The following is a 15,777-nucleotide window of genomic DNA, read 5'->3' on the forward strand; positions in this document are numbered from 1 at the left end:
TTAGGCGGTGTCCAAGAGGGTGTTCGGGGCGGTGTCAAGAGGGTGCTTAGGCGGTGTCCAAGAGGGTGTTTAGGCGGTGTCCAAGAGGTTGTTTAGGCGGTGTCCAAGAGGGTGTTTAGGCGGTGTCCAAGAGGGTGTTTAGGCGGTGTCCAAGAGGTGTTTAGGAGGTGTCCAAGAGGGTGTTTAGGCGGTGTCCAAGAAATAATTGCGGTGTCAAATTGAGGGTGTTTAGGGCGGTGTCCAATGATGATGTTTAGGCGGTGTCCAAGAGGTGTTTAGGCGGTGTCCAAGAGGGTGTTTAGGCGGTGTCCAAGAGGTTGTTTAGGCGGTGTCCAAGAGGGTGTTGAGCCAATGGCGGTGTCCAAGAGGGTGTTTAGGCGGTGTCCAAGAGGGTGTTTGACAGCGGTATCAAGAGGGTGTTTAGGAGGTGTCCAACAGGGTCAAAAGGCGGTGTCCAAGAGGGTGTTTAGGCGGTGTCCAAGAGGGTGTTTAGGCGGTGAGACAAGAGGGTTTTTAGCGGTGTCCAAGAGGGTGTTTAGGCGGTGTCCAAAGGGTGTTTAGGCGGTGTCCAAGAGGGTGTTTAGGCGGTGTCCAAGAGGGTGTTTAGGCGGTGTCCAAGAGGGTGTTTAGGCGGTATCCAAGAGGGTGTTTAGGAGGTGTCCAAGAGGGTGTTTAGGCGGTGTCCAAGAGGGTGTTTAGGCGGTGTCCAAGAGGGTGTTTAGGCGGTGTCCAAGAGGGTGTTTAGGCGGTGTCCAAAGGGTGTTTAGGCGGTGTCCAAGCGGGTGTTTAGGCGGTGTCCAAGCAGGTGTTTAGGCGGTGTGTACGGGGCGGTGTCGGGCGGTGTCGGGGCGGTGTTCGCGGGCGGGTGTCAGGGCGGTGTCAGGGCGGTGTCAGGGCATGATAATGTATGGGCGGTGTCGGAGCCCCACCCATGTTAAAGCTTCACCGATCATTGTATCGAACTAGAGTTAGAAATTCAGAACGAGAAAGTGTAGGCTACTATAAAAATAATTGCAGTCAAATTGAAAAATGTATAAAAAAATAATGATGATTTCATCCAGTCTAATCGAGGTAGATAACATCTCACATTCCAGTGTTCCAACTTGTAAACAAGGCTCACTACTGTTCATAGCAACCACTTGAGCCAATAGTCATTCAGTTTAGATTCATAATGAGCCACTTGTGGATTTGACCTGAATGATTCCAAGACACAGTCAAAACAAGATCCATGATTGGCTAAAATGAGTCTACTACTGACCTATGATTCAGACTCAGATTCAGCAATGTGAATTCTTGAGTTTACTACTGACCTGACTTGATTCAGACTCAGATTCAGATCCTTGATTCATAATGAGTCTCTAGACCAAACCTAGACTGATTCAGACTCAGATTCTACTTTGATTCATAATGAGTCTACTACATTCAAACCTGACTGATTCAGACTCAGGATTCAGATCCATGATTCATAGATATGTCTACTATGATACTTATGATTCAGTTCTCAGATTCAGATCCTTGATTCATAATAATCTACTACTCAGACCCCACTGATTCAGACTCAGATCTCAGATCCTTGATTCATAATGAGTCTACTACTGAGTCCATCAAATGTGTCAGACTCAGATTCAGATGACTTGATAAATAAACCTGAGTCTACTACTGACCTGACCTGATTCAGACTCAGATTCAGATCCTTGATTCATAATGAACTACTGAGTACTGATTCAGACTGATTCTGATTCTGATTCATAATGAGTCTACACTGACCTGACTGATTCAGACTCAGATTCAGATCCTTGATTCATAATGAATATAGTACTGACCAGACTGATTCAGATCCTTGATTCATAATGAGTCTACTACTGACCTGACTGATTCAGACTCAGATTCAGATCCTTGATTCATAATGAATATACTACTGACCTGACTGATTCAGACTCAGATTCTGATCCTTGATTCATAATGAGTCTACTACTGACCTGACTGATTCTCAGATTCTGATTCTTGATTCATAATGAGAATAGCACTGACCTGACTGTCGAGACCCAGTAGCAGAAGCATGATGAAGAAGAGAATAGCCCAGAAGGTTGGCAGCGGCATCATAGACACAGCTTTAGGATAGGCAATGAAGGCCAAGCCAGGACCTAGAGAGGAACAAGAAGAGAGAGGGGGGGACGGGGAAGTGGAGAAAACACAATTAGAAACCAGGGTTCTATCGTTTGATCTGGTCTGATGCCGCCATTGGTGCGTCCAAATATAGCACAGACCAAACTCGAATGTTAAGAAATAAACAAATAAAAAATCTCAAGTTGTAAAAATCTGTCTCGTCTCGTCTTATCCTTACAATCACAGACTTAAGGCCGTGTAAGTGTAATGCATTGTCAATGGCCTCTTAACTTATGGTTCCTGGTAAGACTAGGGATTCATGTTATGACAAGCACTATCGAGGAAGGTCAACGGAGTCTTACAATAGCAGTACAATGTTCATCCAATATCAACAGCTGTAACAATAACAATTACACTAGTGGGATATATAGGCTAGTATATAACATGACATGTATATAACATAACTAGTATAGTATATAGTAGAATATATAGGCTAGTATATAACATGACTAGTATAGTATATAGTAGAATATATAGGCTAGTATATAACATGACTAGTATAGTATATAGTAGAATATATAGTATATAACATGACTAGTATAGTATATATATATCGGCATTTAGTATATAACATGACTAGTATAGTATATAGTAGAATATATAGGCTAGTATATAACATGACTAGTATAGTATATAGTAGAATATATAGGCTAGTATATAACATGACTAGTATAGTATATAGTAGAATATATAGGCTAGTATATAACATGACTAGTATAGTATATAGTAGAATATATAGGCTAGTATATAACATGACTAGTATAGTATATAGTAGAATATATAGGCTAGTATATAACATGACTAGTATAGTATATAGTAGAATATATAGGCTAGTATATAACATGACTAGTATAGCATATAGTAGAATATATAGGCTAGTATATAACATGACTAGTATAGTATATAGTAGAATATATAGGCTAGTATATAACATGACTAGTATAGTATATAGTAGAATATATAGGCTAGTATATAACATGACTAGTATAGTATATAGTAGAATATATAGTATATAATAACAACGATTAGGATCAGAGGCAACATACGTTGCCTCTTCTCGATTGTAACTATAGCAACGTCTCGATAACGTGGCGTTATAACGTTGGGATTACCTGTTACAACAGAAGTTAAAAAAAACAAAACAGGAAAAACAGCAAAACACATAGTATAAAGTTGGTTTAACTGTTAAATAGGCATCCAACCAAACACGACATGACTAGCTGGTAGACTGCCGGAGCTGGCATTGTTACTTCAGTAATGATAATTACTAAATAAAAGCCTCTCTCGTGCTTGAGGTTGGTCTAGCGGGTAACAGCGTCGCCCCTGCAGAATGTATGTATCACCCTCAGCGTAGGTACCAATCTGAATTTACTCTGCATCTCCCTAAAAATAAAACCTCTTCAGGATCAAGTTGCAACAGTTTAAGACAAACTTGCCTCTTCCCCAGTCGAGTGTAAGCTTCAATATGGTATCACAAACCATCTACAGTACTGTGTACCAAAATTCTCCTGTCGAAACACCTTGGATTACCTCTATTAAACTACTTACAGTAGCATTACTCTCGTACATTCAACTTCTTTTTTTTAACCTTTATTTAACCAGGCAAGTCAGGTAAGAACATATTCTTATTTACCATGACTGTCTAGGAACAGTGGGTTAACTGCCTGTTCAGGGGCAGAACGACAGATTTGTACCTTGTCGGCTCGGGGTTTGAACTTGCAACCTGGTTTCTGGTTACTAGTCCAACGCTCTAACCACTAGGCTACCCTGCCACCGAACTAGATTATTTTCATCCATATGAAGACACTGTTTGTTTTCCTACATACATTCACTTCACCTCTGTATTCAGACAGGAACTTCCTGTCCAGTTTCCTGGACCGGGATAGAGTGTGTTCAAGGTCAGAGCAGACAGTCCAGGCTGACTAAACACTGTCAGAGGGGGTCAACAGTACTGGAAATGCAGTGAATTAAAAACAATGACCCATATGTCACATTGTACTGTATTTCTGCTATACCAGAGGAGAAATGAGGCGTTGTTTTTTTCTTAAATACAGAAGAAATTAACTAAAAACATCAACACGGATGCACGTCTCTTGTAAATCCACAGTAGAAGAAGAATGAAGTTTTCAAAGTAATTCATGAATTGCTACTTAATTATTATTGCCCCAACACAATACTTTTACAATGAGAAAACAGAACGCATAGAATCCACAATGGGCATCAACCACTGAGCTGAAAATAACATTGGGAAGAAATGGATAAGTATGCTAGACCTTAAATACAGAATTAAAGACCCATGAGTCAGACTTCTTTGGTTTTGTTTTGACTTGGCACAAGTCCTTTGATTACTGCCTCTCATACAGTAGATATCTGTTGGAACAGGCTGGAACAGAACACTTAAATCTACTGGTAATCGTGAGAAGAAAATGTCATGATGGATCTCTCAAGCACGGCATGACTCGTCGCTCCCTAGCGTTCTGGATAAGATCCAATTTAACAGTAAAACTATTTTCCCCACACCAGCATTTCGCTTGATTGCTTGAAGAATCCAACCAGATCCAACTCTGTGACATCCACGTCAGACAGAAGCACTGCACATTTTAATCACAGTAAGCTATTTTTTTATACTGTAACTTGCTATTTTATTTCTGTCAACGAGTGTTCAATTGCCGAAACTTCCATATTTCGATGCCGTCTTTAACAAAAACAATAATGAATCCACTTCTTTCATTACATTTAACTTTATCTGGTGTCTTTTTAAGATGTTGTATTACTTCTGTTGGATAGAACCAGCAACTGTTGTTTGTTTATTTGTTGTTTGTTTATTTTTAAGTAGCAGCCCACCATCACTGCCACTTTGACCACCTCGTACCTGACTCTGCCACATCGGCAATGTCCACCCCTTGCTCTTGTGCCATGAAGCCCAGGACGGAAAATATTGCGAAGCCAGACACAAAACTGGTACCGCTGTTCAGGCCTCCCAGCAGCAAACAGTCCCTATATCACACATATGTCATGGAGGTTGTTAATGAACACAAAAGGAACCTAGATCCCCCCCACACCCCCACCCCACCCCACTTTTTTTGTCTTGTTTTGTTCCCCATTTTTCTTTTTTTCTTTTACCCACTGGATTAGGACCCACAACCAATCACCTCCCTCCGCCTCCTCTGGAGCTGACACTCACCTATAGCAGTTGTATTTGTACTTGTTGTAGCTCCCCAGTGACGTCATAGCTCCCAGACAGATGGCATAGGAGAAGAAGATCTGAGTGCCAGCATCAATCCAAACCTGGAGGTAGAAGGAGGGGAGAAGTAAGACACGAAGGCTGAGGCACAAGCTTTGGGATACATTGGGTAGTATTTTGACTATTTGGGCTATTATTATGGTAGTATTTTTTGGGTAGTCTTTTGACAGATTTTCTCCACACATGTTTGCTTATCCCAGGAGAATCACGTTTGCCAATGAACTAACAATGAACATTTGCTTTACAGCCAACTTCACCACAATTACATTATCTTAATGTCAATGATGTCCTTTGTCTCGTTTCTATTCATTATGGTGATTTTTTTAAAGATAACATCAAATATTAAACTCAAAGTATTTGAAAATACTAGATTTAGGGCCAGGATTTAGTGTGGTTTGTTTGAATCCCAGCCAGGGCAGGACAGGACAGGGCAGGGCAGGGGCGGGGCAGGGCGGGGCAGGGCAGGGAGGGGCAGGGCAGCGCAGGGAGGAGCAGGGCAGGGAGGGGCAGCGCAGGGCAGGGCAGGGCAGGGCAGGGCAGGGAGGAGCAGGGCAGGGCAGGACAGGGCAGGGCAGGGAGGAGCAGGGCAGGGCAGGGAGGAGCAGGTCAGGGCAGGACAGGGCAGGGAGGAGCAGGGCAGGGCAGGGCAGGGAGGAGCAGGGCAGGGCAGGACAGGGCAGGGCAGGGAGGAGCAGGGCAGGGCAGGGAGGAGCAGGTCAGGGCAGGACAGGGAGGAGCAGGGCAGGGCAGGGCAGGGGAGGAGCAGGGCAGGGCAGGGAGGAGCAGGTCAGGGCAGGGCAGGGAGGAGCAGGTCAGGGCAGGGAGGAGCAGGTCAGGGCAGGGCAGGTCAGGGCAGGGAGGAGCAGGGCAGGGCAGGTCAGGGCAGGGCAGGTCAGGGCAGGGCAGGGCAGGGAGGAGCAGGTCAGGGCAGGGAGGAGCAGGTCAGGTCAGGGCAGGGCAGGGCAGGGCAGGGCAGGGCAGGGAGGGCAGGTCAGGTCAGGGCAGGTCAGGGCAGGGCAGGGCAGGGAGGAGCAGGTCAGGGCAGGGCAGGGCAGGGCAGGGAGGAGCAGGTCAGGTCAGGGCAGGGATGAGCAGGTCAGGGCAGGGCAGGGCAGGGAGGAGCAGGGCAGGGCAGGGAGGAGCAGGGCAGGGCAGGGGAGGAGCAGGTCAGGGCAGGGCAGGGCAGGGAGGAGCAGGGCAGGGCAGGGAGGAGCAGGGCAGGGCAGGGCAGGGAGGAGCAGGTCAGGGCAGAGAGGAGCAGGTCAGGGCAGGGAGGAGCAGGGCAGGGCAGGGCAGGGCAGGGCAGGGAGGAGCAGGTCAGGGCAGGGCAGGTCAGGGCAGGAGGAGCAGGGCAGGGCAGGGCAGGGCAGGGCAGGGCAGGGAGGAGCAGGTCAGGGCAGGGCAGGGCAGGGCAGGGCAGGGCAGGGCAGGTCAGGGCAGGGCAGGGCAGGGCAGGTCAGGGCAGGGGCGGAGCAGGGAGGAGCAGGGCAGGGAGGAGCAGGGAGGAGCAGGTCAGGGCAGGGCAGGGCAGGGCAGGTCAGGTCAGGTCAGGTCAGGGCAGGGCTGGGCAGGGCAGGGCAGGGCAGGGCAGGGAGGAGCAGGGCAGGGCAGGGCAGGGAGGAGCAGGGCAGGGCAGGGCAGGGCAGGGCAGGGCAGGGCAGGGAGGAGCAGGGCAGGGCAGGGAGGAGCAGGGCAGGGCAGGGCAGGGCATGGAGGAGCAGGGCAGGGCAGGGAGGAGCAGGTCAGGGCAGGGCAGGGCAGGGCAGGTCAGGGCAGGGAGGAGCAGGGCAGGGCAGGGAGGAGCAGGGCAGGGCAGGGCAGGGAGGAGCAGGTCAGGGCAGGGCAGGGAGGAGCAGGGCAGGGCAGGTCAGGGCAGGGAGGAGCAGGGCAGGTCAGGGAGGAGCAGGGCAGGCTAGGTGGTTCTACCTCGGGGTCTTTGAGACGTTGCAGGTCTGGGTACAGGTAGAACTTGATTCCTTCAGATGCTCCTGGCAAAGTGACGCCTCGGATCAACAGAATGATTAGCATGACGAAGGGGAAGGTAGCGGTGACGTAAACAACCTGTAGGAAAACAGGACAAAGGATAAAACATGAGACGCTGTATCAGTAGATTTACGCATCGATAGTGTAGATCTCACAAACAATATCATTATTTTGTTGAAAACACTTCAAATCGTATATGTTATGACATTGAGACAGTCTAAGTTAACTGTCAGAATCAGGCTGTCACAAGCCCATCTTTTATCACGATCCAATCCTTTCTGTTATTCTCTCGCCTCCTGTTTTGTGAAGAATGACTACGCTTCCGTTTTCAGGAACCAAAGACCGCAGATACCGGATAACTTACAGCTTAGAGGGACAAGGAAACATAAATCAGCCTAAACCAATGAATAAATGAGAGCGGGGCAATAAGACAAGGTGTCTGGGATCGATCCAGCTTCCTAGAAGTCCCCGCGGGTGTTGCGGTGACTGGTCTGGCTCTTGTCTACACTCATTATACTGAGATGTAAATGCACTGTGGGAAACTGCTCTTGGTTTATAGTGACAGCCTGTACTATAGTAGTAGACTGTACGATTTGATGTATGTCCTTAAGACATGGGGCGGCAGGGTAGCCTAGTGGTTAGAGCGTTGGACTAGTAACCGGAAGGTTGTGAGTTCAAACCCCCAAGCTGACAAGGTACAAATCTGTCGTTCTGCCCCTGCAGCCGTCATTGAAAATAAGAATGTGTTCTTAACTGACTTGCCTGGTTAAATAAAGGTTAAAAAAATATAAAAAATAAATGTAAGATAAACCAGGAAGCGTCAGAGCCCAGAGATAGAGAGCCATCAAGAGGAATAACAGAGGTAACTATCACCACCAAACCCTGACGCTTAAACTTAGCCTAATCCTAAACTTAACCCAAGAAAGTTCTTGCATATCAACCAAATTGATAGTTTGAGCATCTATAGACCCTGTATAGATGGCCTATGTGCTATCACTTCTGTTTTGTATGCTCATTGTGGTCTAGGCCGGGTAACTGTAAAGCAATTTAGTGACAAATGCTGCTGTGTAAAGGGCTTTATAAAACCGGAAATGGACAGAAACGGCATCCCAGCTCACCTTTCCGGTGGATTTGACTCCCTTCCAGATGCAGAAGAAGCAGATAACCCAGACCCCCAACAGACAGAGGGCCAGGTCCCACTTGACCTCCCCGATCTCATCAATGCCACTGGAGATGCTGAGAACATTACGTCTATGGAGAGAAGAGAGGACACACACAGTCAGACGTGTTTGATGTTAGATTAGTAGGACAGAGTTTTTGGTCAGCTATACCTATGTACCATTGATTTTCGTGGGCCCAGAATTTTACCAAGTCAGCTATAACAAGGGCCCAGAATTTTACCAAGTCAGCTATAACAAGGGCCCGGAATTTTACCAAGTCAGCTATAACAAGGGCCCAGAATTTTACCAAGTCAGCTATAACAAGGGCCCAGAATTTTACCAAGTCAGCTATAACAAGGGCCCAGAATTTTACCAAGTCAGCTATAACAAGAGACAATAATTTTACCAAGTCAGCTATGACAGGGGCCCAGAATTTAACCAAGTCAGCTATGACAAGGGCCCCGGAATTTTACCAAGTCAGCTATGACAAAGGCCCGGAATTTTACCAAGTCAGCTATAACAAGGGCCCGAATTTTAACAAGTCAGCTATAACAAGGGCCCAGAATTTTACCAAGTCAGCTATAACAAGGGCCCAGATCCTGCTTTTTATAAAGCCCGTACTACACCGCAGTCCTCAGATAAAGGTCACTTCCCTAGAATCCTTCACAAAATGTACAACGTGGGTGGATGTTTCAGAGAAGCCGAATGAAAACACCACAGAGACATGACAGAGTAGACGGCTGGCTGGCGTCTATCGAAATATCAGTTTACAGCTTGTCCTTCAGCTCCAGCCAGCCAGTATCATCTCTACTCTTCTCAGTTAAGAGTGGTTTACCTGTTCCAGGCCCTGTGTTTGTGTTTGTCTAAGCGCTACCAGATAAACATGACTGTTGGGAAAGGAAAGGAGAGCAGGGGGAGAGGAAAGGAGAAGGGGAGAAGGGGAGAGGAAAGGAGAAACAGCGGAAAGGGAGAGGTGTGGAAGGTGGGGAAGGGGGCAGCAGGGGAGATGTGGGGAAGGGGGAAGCAGAGGAGTGGTGGGGAAGGGGGAAGCAGGGGAGTGGTGGAGAAGGGGAAGCAGAGGAGTGGTGGAGAAGGGGAAGCAGAGGAGTGGTGGAGAAGGGGGAAGCAGAGGAGAGGTGGAGAAGGGGGAAGCAGAGGAGTGGTGGAGAAGGGGGAAGCAGAGGAGTGGTGGAGAAGGGGGAAGCAGAGGAGAGGTGGAGAAGGGGGAAGCAGTGGAGTGGTGGGGAAGGGGAAGCAGAGGAGAGGTGGAGAAGGGGACAGCAGAGGAGTGGTGGAGAAGGGGACAGCAGAGGAGTGGTGGAGAAGGGGGAAGCAGTGGAGTGGTGTGAGAAGGGGGAAGCAGGTAAGAGGCGAGGAAGGGGGAAGCAGAGGAGTGGTGGAGAAGGGGGAAGCAGTGGAGTGGTGGAGAAGGGGGAAGCAGGTAAGAGGCGAGGAAGGGGGAAGCAGAGGAGTGGTGGAGAAGGGGGAAGCAGTGGAGTGGTGGAGAAGGGGACAGCAGAGGAGTGGTGGAGAAGGGGAAGCAGAGGAGTGGTGGAGAAGGGGGAAGCAGGGGAGTGGTGGAGAAGGGGGAAGCAGAGGAGTGGTGGAGAAGAGGAAGCAGAGGAGTGGTGGGAAGGGGGAAGCAGAGGAGTGGTGGAGAAGGGGAAGCAGAGGAGTGGTGGAGAAGGGGGAAGCAGAGGAGTGGTGGAGAAGGGGAAGCAGGGGGAGTGGTGGAGAAGGGGGAAGCAGGGAGTGGTGGAGAAGGGGGAAGCAGAGGAGTGGTGGAGAAGGGGGAAGCAGGGAGTGGTGGAGAAGGGGAAGCAGAGTGGTGGAGAAGGGGGAAGCAGAGGAGTGGTGGAGAAGCAGAGGAGTGGTGGAGAAGCAGAGGAGTGGTGGAGAAGCAGAGGAGTGGTGGAGAAGGGGGAAGCAGAGGAGTGGTGGAGAAGGGGGAAGCAGAGGAGTGGTGGAGAAGGGGAAGCAGAGGAGTGGTGGAGAAGGGGAAGCAGAGGAGTGGTGGGAGGGGGAAGCAGAGGAGTGGTGGAGAAGGGGACAGCAGAGGAGTGGTGGAGAAGGGGGAAGCAGGGGAGTGGTGGAGAAGGGCGAAGCAGAGGAGTGGTGGAGAAGGGGAAGCAGTGGAGTGGTGGGGAAGGGGACAGCAGAGGAGTGGTGGAGAAGGGGAAGCAGAGGAGTGGTGGAGAAGGGGGAAGCAGAGGAGTGGTGGAGAAGGGGGAAGCAGAGGAGTGGTGGAGAAGGGGACAGCAGAGGAGTGGTGGAGAAGGGGAAGCAGAGGAGTGGTGGAGAAGGGGGAAGCAGAGGAGTGGTGGAGAAGGGGGAGCAGTGGAGTGGTGGAGAAGGGGACAGCAGAGGAGTGGTGGAGAAGGGGGAAGCAGAGGAGTGGTGGAGAAGGGGGAAGCAGAGGAGTGGTGGGGAAGGGGGAAGCAGAGGAGTGGTGGAGAAGGGGACAGCAGAGGAGTGGTGGAGAACGGGGAAGCAGTGGAGTGGTGGAGAAGGGGAAGCAGAGGAGTGGTGGAGAAGGGGGAAGCAGAGGAGTGGTGGAGAAGGGGAAGCAGAGGAGTGGACGGGAGAAGGGGACAGCAGAGGAGTGGTGGAGAAGGGGGAAGCAGTGGAGTGGTGGAGAAGGGGGAAGCAGAGAGTGGTGGGGAAGGGGGAAGCAGTGGAGTGGTGGGAAGGGGGAAGCAGAGGAGTGGTGGGGAAGGGGGAAGCAGAGGAGTGGTGGAGAAGGGGGAAGCAGAGGAGTGGTGGAGAAGCAGAGGAGTGGTGGAGAAGGGGGAAGCAGAGGAGTGGTGGAGAAGGGGGAAGCAGTGGAGTGGTGGAGAAGGGGACAGCAGAGGAGTGGTGGAGAAGGGGACAGCAGAGGAGTGGTGGAGAAGGGGGAAGCAGTGGAGTGGTGGAGAAGGGGGAAGCAGGTAAGAGGCGAGGAAGGGGGAAGCAGAGGAGTGGTGGAGAAGGGGGAAGCAGTGGAGTGGTGGAGAAGGGAAGCAGGTAAGAGGCAGGAAGGGGGAAGCAGAGGAGTGGTGGAGAAGGGGGAAGCAGTGGAGTGGTGGAGAAGGGGACAGCAGAGGAGTGGTGGAGAAGGGGGAAGCAGAGGAGTGGTGGAGAAGGGGGAAGCAGGGAGTGGTGGAGAAGGGGGAAGCAGAGGAGTGGTGGAGAAGGGGAAGCAGAGGAGTGGTGGAGAAGGGGGAAGCAGAGGAGTGGTGGAGAAGGGGGAAGCAGAGGAGTGGTGGAGAAGGGGGAAGCAGGGGAGTGGTGGAGAAGGGGGAAGCAGGGGAGTGGTGGAGAAGGGGGAAGCAGAGGGGAGTGGTGGAGAAGGGGAAGCAGAGGAGTGGTGGAGAAGCAGAGGAGTGGTGGAGAAGGGGAAGCAGAGGAGTGGTGGAGAAGCAGAGGAGTGGTGGAGAAGCAGAGGAGTGGTGGAGAAGCAGAGGAGTGGTGGAGAAGCAGAGGAGTGGTGGAGAAGGGGAAGCAGAGGAGTGGTGGGAGAAGGGGGAAGCAGAGGAGTGGTGGAGAAGGGGGAAGCAGAGGAGTGGTGGAGAAGGGGGAAGCAGAGGAGTGGTGGGAGAAGGGGAAGCAGAGGAGTGGTGGGAGAAGGGGGAAGCAGAGGGAGTGGTGGAGAAGGGGACAGCAGAGGAGTGGTGGGAGAAGGGGGAAGCAGGGCGTGGTGGAGAAGGGGAAGCAGAGGAGTGGTGGAGAAGGGGGGAAGCAGTGGAGTGGTGGAGAAGGGGGACAGCAGAGGAGTGGTGGAGAAGGGGGAAGCAGAGGGAGTGGTGGAGAAGGGGGAAGCAGAGGAGTGGTGGAGAAGGGGACAGCAGAGGAGTGGTGGAGAAGGGGGAAGCAGAGGAGTGGTGAAGGGGAAGCAGAGGAGTGGTGGAGAAGGGGGAAGCAGAGGAGTGGTGGAGAAGGGGGAAGCAGTGGAGTGGTGGAGAAGGGGACAGCAGAGGAGTGGTGGAGAAGGGGGAAGCAGAGGAGTGGTGGAGAAGGGGGAAGCAGAGGAGTGGTGGAGAAGGGGGAAGCAGAGGAGTGGTGGAGAAGGGGACAGCAGAGGAGTGGTGGAGAAGGGGGAAGCAGTGGAGTGGTGGAGAAGGGGGAAGCAGAGGAGTGGTGGAGAAGGGGGAAGCAGAGGAGTGGTGGAGAAGGGGGAAGCAGAGGAGTGGTGGAGAAGGGGACAGCAGAGGAGTGGTGGAGAAGGGGGAAGCAGTGGAGTGGTGGGGAAGCAGAGGAGTGGTGGGGAAGGGGGAAGCAGTGGAGTGGTGGAGAAGGGGGAAGCAGAGGAGTGGTGGAGAAGGGGGAAGCAGAGGAGTGGTGGAGAAGGGGGAAGCAGGGAGTGGTGGAGAAGGGGGAAGCAGAGGAGTGGTGGAGAAGGGGAAGCAGTGGAGTGGTGGAGAAGGGGGAAGCAGAGGAGTGGTGGAGAAGGGGGAAGCAGAGGAGTGGTGGAGAAGGGGGAAGCAGGGGAGTGGTGGAGAAGGGGAAGCAGAGGAGTGGTGGAGAAGGGGAAGCAGTGGAGTGGTGGAGAAGGGGACAGCAGAGGAGTGGTGGAGAAGGGGGACAGCAGAGGAGTGGTGGAGAAGGGGGAAGCAGTGGAGTGGTGGAGAAGGGGGAAGCAGGTAAGTGGGCGAGGAAGGGGGAAGCAGAGGAGTGGTGGGAGAAGGGGAAGCAGTGAGTGGTGGAGAAGGGGGAAGCAGGTAAGGTGCGAGGAAGGGGAAGCAGAGGAGTGGTGGAGAAGGGGGAAGCAGTGGAGTGGTGGAGAAGGGGACAGCAGAGGAGTGGTGGAGAAGCAGAGGGGGGAAGCAGAGGAGTGGTGGAGAAGGGGAAGCAGGGGAGTGGTGGAGAAGGGGGAAGCAGAGGAGTGGTGGAGAAGGGGGAAGCAGAGGAGTGGTGGAAGGGGGAAGCAGAGGAGTGGTGGAGAAGGGGGAAGCAGAGGAGTGGTGGAGAAGGGGGAACCAGAGGAGTGGTGGTGAAGGGGGAAGCAGGGAAGTGGTGGAGAAGGGGAAGCAGGGAGTGGTGGGAGAAGGGGGAAGAGGGGAGTGGTGGAGAAGGGGGAAGCAGAGGAGTGGTGGAGAAGGGGGAAGCAGAGGAGTGGTGGGAAGGGGGAAGCAGAGGGAGTGGTGGAGAAGCAGAGGAGTGGTGGAGAAGGGGAAGCAGAGGAGTGGTGGAGGAAGTGGGGGAAGCAAGAGGAGTGGTGGAGAAGGGGGAAGCAGAGGAGTGGTGGAGAAGGGGGAAGCAGGAGGAGTGGTGAGAAGGGGGAAGCAGAGGAGTGGTGGAGAAGGGGACAGCAGAGGAGTCGTGGAGAAGGGGGAAGCAGGGAGTGGTGGGAGAAGGGGAAGCAGAGGAGTGGTGGGGAAGGGGGAAGCAGTGGAGTGGTGGAGAAGGGGACAGCAGAGGAGTGGTGGAGAAGGGGAAGCAGAGGAGTGGTGGAGAAGGGGAAGCAGAGGAGTGGTGGAGAAGGGGGAAGCAGAGGAGTGGTGGAGAAGGGGACAGCAGAGGAGTGGTGGAGAAGGGGGAAGCAGAGGAGTGGTGGAGAAGGGGGAAGCAGAGGAGTGGTGGAGAAGGGGGAAGCAGTGGAGTGGTGGGAGAAGGGGACAGCAGAGGAGTGGTGGAGAAGGGGGAAGCAGAGGGAGTGGTGGAGAAGGGGGAAGCAGAGGAGTGGTGGAGAAGGGGGAAGCAGAGGAGTGGTGGAGAAGGGGACAGCAGAGGAGTGGTGGAGAAGGGGGAAGCAGTGGAGTGGTGGAGAAGGGGGAAGCAGAGGAGTGGTGGAGAGGGGGAAGCAGTGGAGTGGTAGAGAAGGGGACAGCAGAGGAGTGGTGGAGGAGGGGGGGAAGCAGTGGAGTGAGAGGTGGAGAAGGGGGAAGCAGAGGAGTGGTGGGGAAGGGGGAAGCAGAGGAGTGGTGGAGAAGGGGGAAGCAGAGGAGTGGTGGGAAGGGGGATGCAGAGGAGTGGTGGGGAAGGGGGAAGCAGAGGAGTGGTGGAGAAGGGGGAAGCAGAGGAGTGGTGGAGAAGCAGAGGAGTGGTGGAGAAGGGGGAAGCAGAGGAGTGGTGGAGAAGGGGGAAGCAGTGGAGTGGTGGAGAAGGGGACAGCAGAGGAGTGGTGGAGAAGGGGACAGCAGAGGAGTGGTGAGAAGGGGAAGCAGTGGAGTGGTGGAGAAGGGGGAAGCAGGTAAGAGGTGGGGAAGGGGAAGCAGAGGAGTGGTGGAGAAGGGGGAAGCAGGGGGAGTGGTGGAGAAGGGGGAAGCAGGTAAGAGGCGAGGAAGGGGGAAGCAGAGGAGTGGTGGAGAAGGGGGAAGCAGTGGAGTGGTGGAGAAGGGGACAGCATAGGAGTGGTGGAGAAGGGGGAAGCAGAGGAGTGGTGGAGAAGGGGGAAGCAGGGGAGTGGTGGAGAAGGGGGAAGCAGAGGAGTGGTGGGAGGGGGAAGCAGAGGAGTGGTGGAGAAGGGGGAAGCAGAGGAGTGGTGGAGAAGGGTGGGGGAAGCAGAGGAGTGGTGGAGAAGGGGGAAGCAGAGGAGTGGTGGAGAAGGGGGAAGCAGGGGAGTGGTGGGGAGAAGCAGAGGAGTGGTGGAGAAGCAGAGGAGTGGTGGAGAAGCAGAGGGAGTGGTGGAGAAGGGGGAAGCAGAGGAGTGGTGGAGAAGGGGGAAGCAGAGGAGTGGTGGAGAAGGGGGAAGCAGAGGAGTGGTGGAGAAGGGGGAAGCAGTGAGTGGTGGAGAAGGGGGAAGCAGAGGAGTGGTGAGAAGGGGGAAGCAGAGGGAGTGGTGGAGAAGGGGACAGCAGAGGAGTGGTGGAGAAGGGGGAAGCAGGGGGGAGTGGTGGGAGAAGGGCTAAGCAGAGGAGTGGTGGAGAAGGGGGAAGCAGTGGAGTGGTGGGAGAAGGGGACAGCAGAGGAGTGGTGGAGAAGGGGGAAGCAGAGGAGTGGTGGAGAAGGGGAAGCAGAGGAGTGGTGGAGAAGGGGGAAGCAGAGGAGTGGTGGAGAAGGGGGACAGCAGAGGAGTGGTGGAGAAGGGGGAAGCAGAGGAGTGGTGGAGAAGGGGGAAGCAGAGGAGTGGTGGAGAAGGGGGAGCAGTGGAGTGGTGGAGAAGGGGACAGCAGAGGAGAAGGGTGGAGAAGGGGGAAGCAGAGGAGTGGTGGAGAAGGGGGAAGCAGAGGAGTGGTGGAGAAGGGGGAAGCAGAGGAGTGGTGGAGAAGGGGACAGCAGAGGAGTGGTGGAGAACGGGAAGCAGTG

The 15,777-nt window shown here is 52.8% G+C and overlaps 1 pseudogene; it reads right to left on the reverse strand.

The window, feature by feature from the left end:
- LOC135534043 (sodium- and chloride-dependent taurine transporter-like) overlaps window positions 1-15,777 on the reverse strand; it is a 28,357-nt pseudogene continuing 12,580 nt past the window's right edge.

The sequence above is a fragment of the Oncorhynchus masou genome, unplaced genomic scaffold, assembly GCF_036934945.1.
Source record: "Oncorhynchus masou masou isolate Uvic2021 unplaced genomic scaffold, UVic_Omas_1.1 unplaced_scaffold_2941, whole genome shotgun sequence".
In the NCBI taxonomy this organism is placed as follows: Eukaryota; Metazoa; Chordata; class Actinopteri; order Salmoniformes; family Salmonidae; genus Oncorhynchus; species Oncorhynchus masou.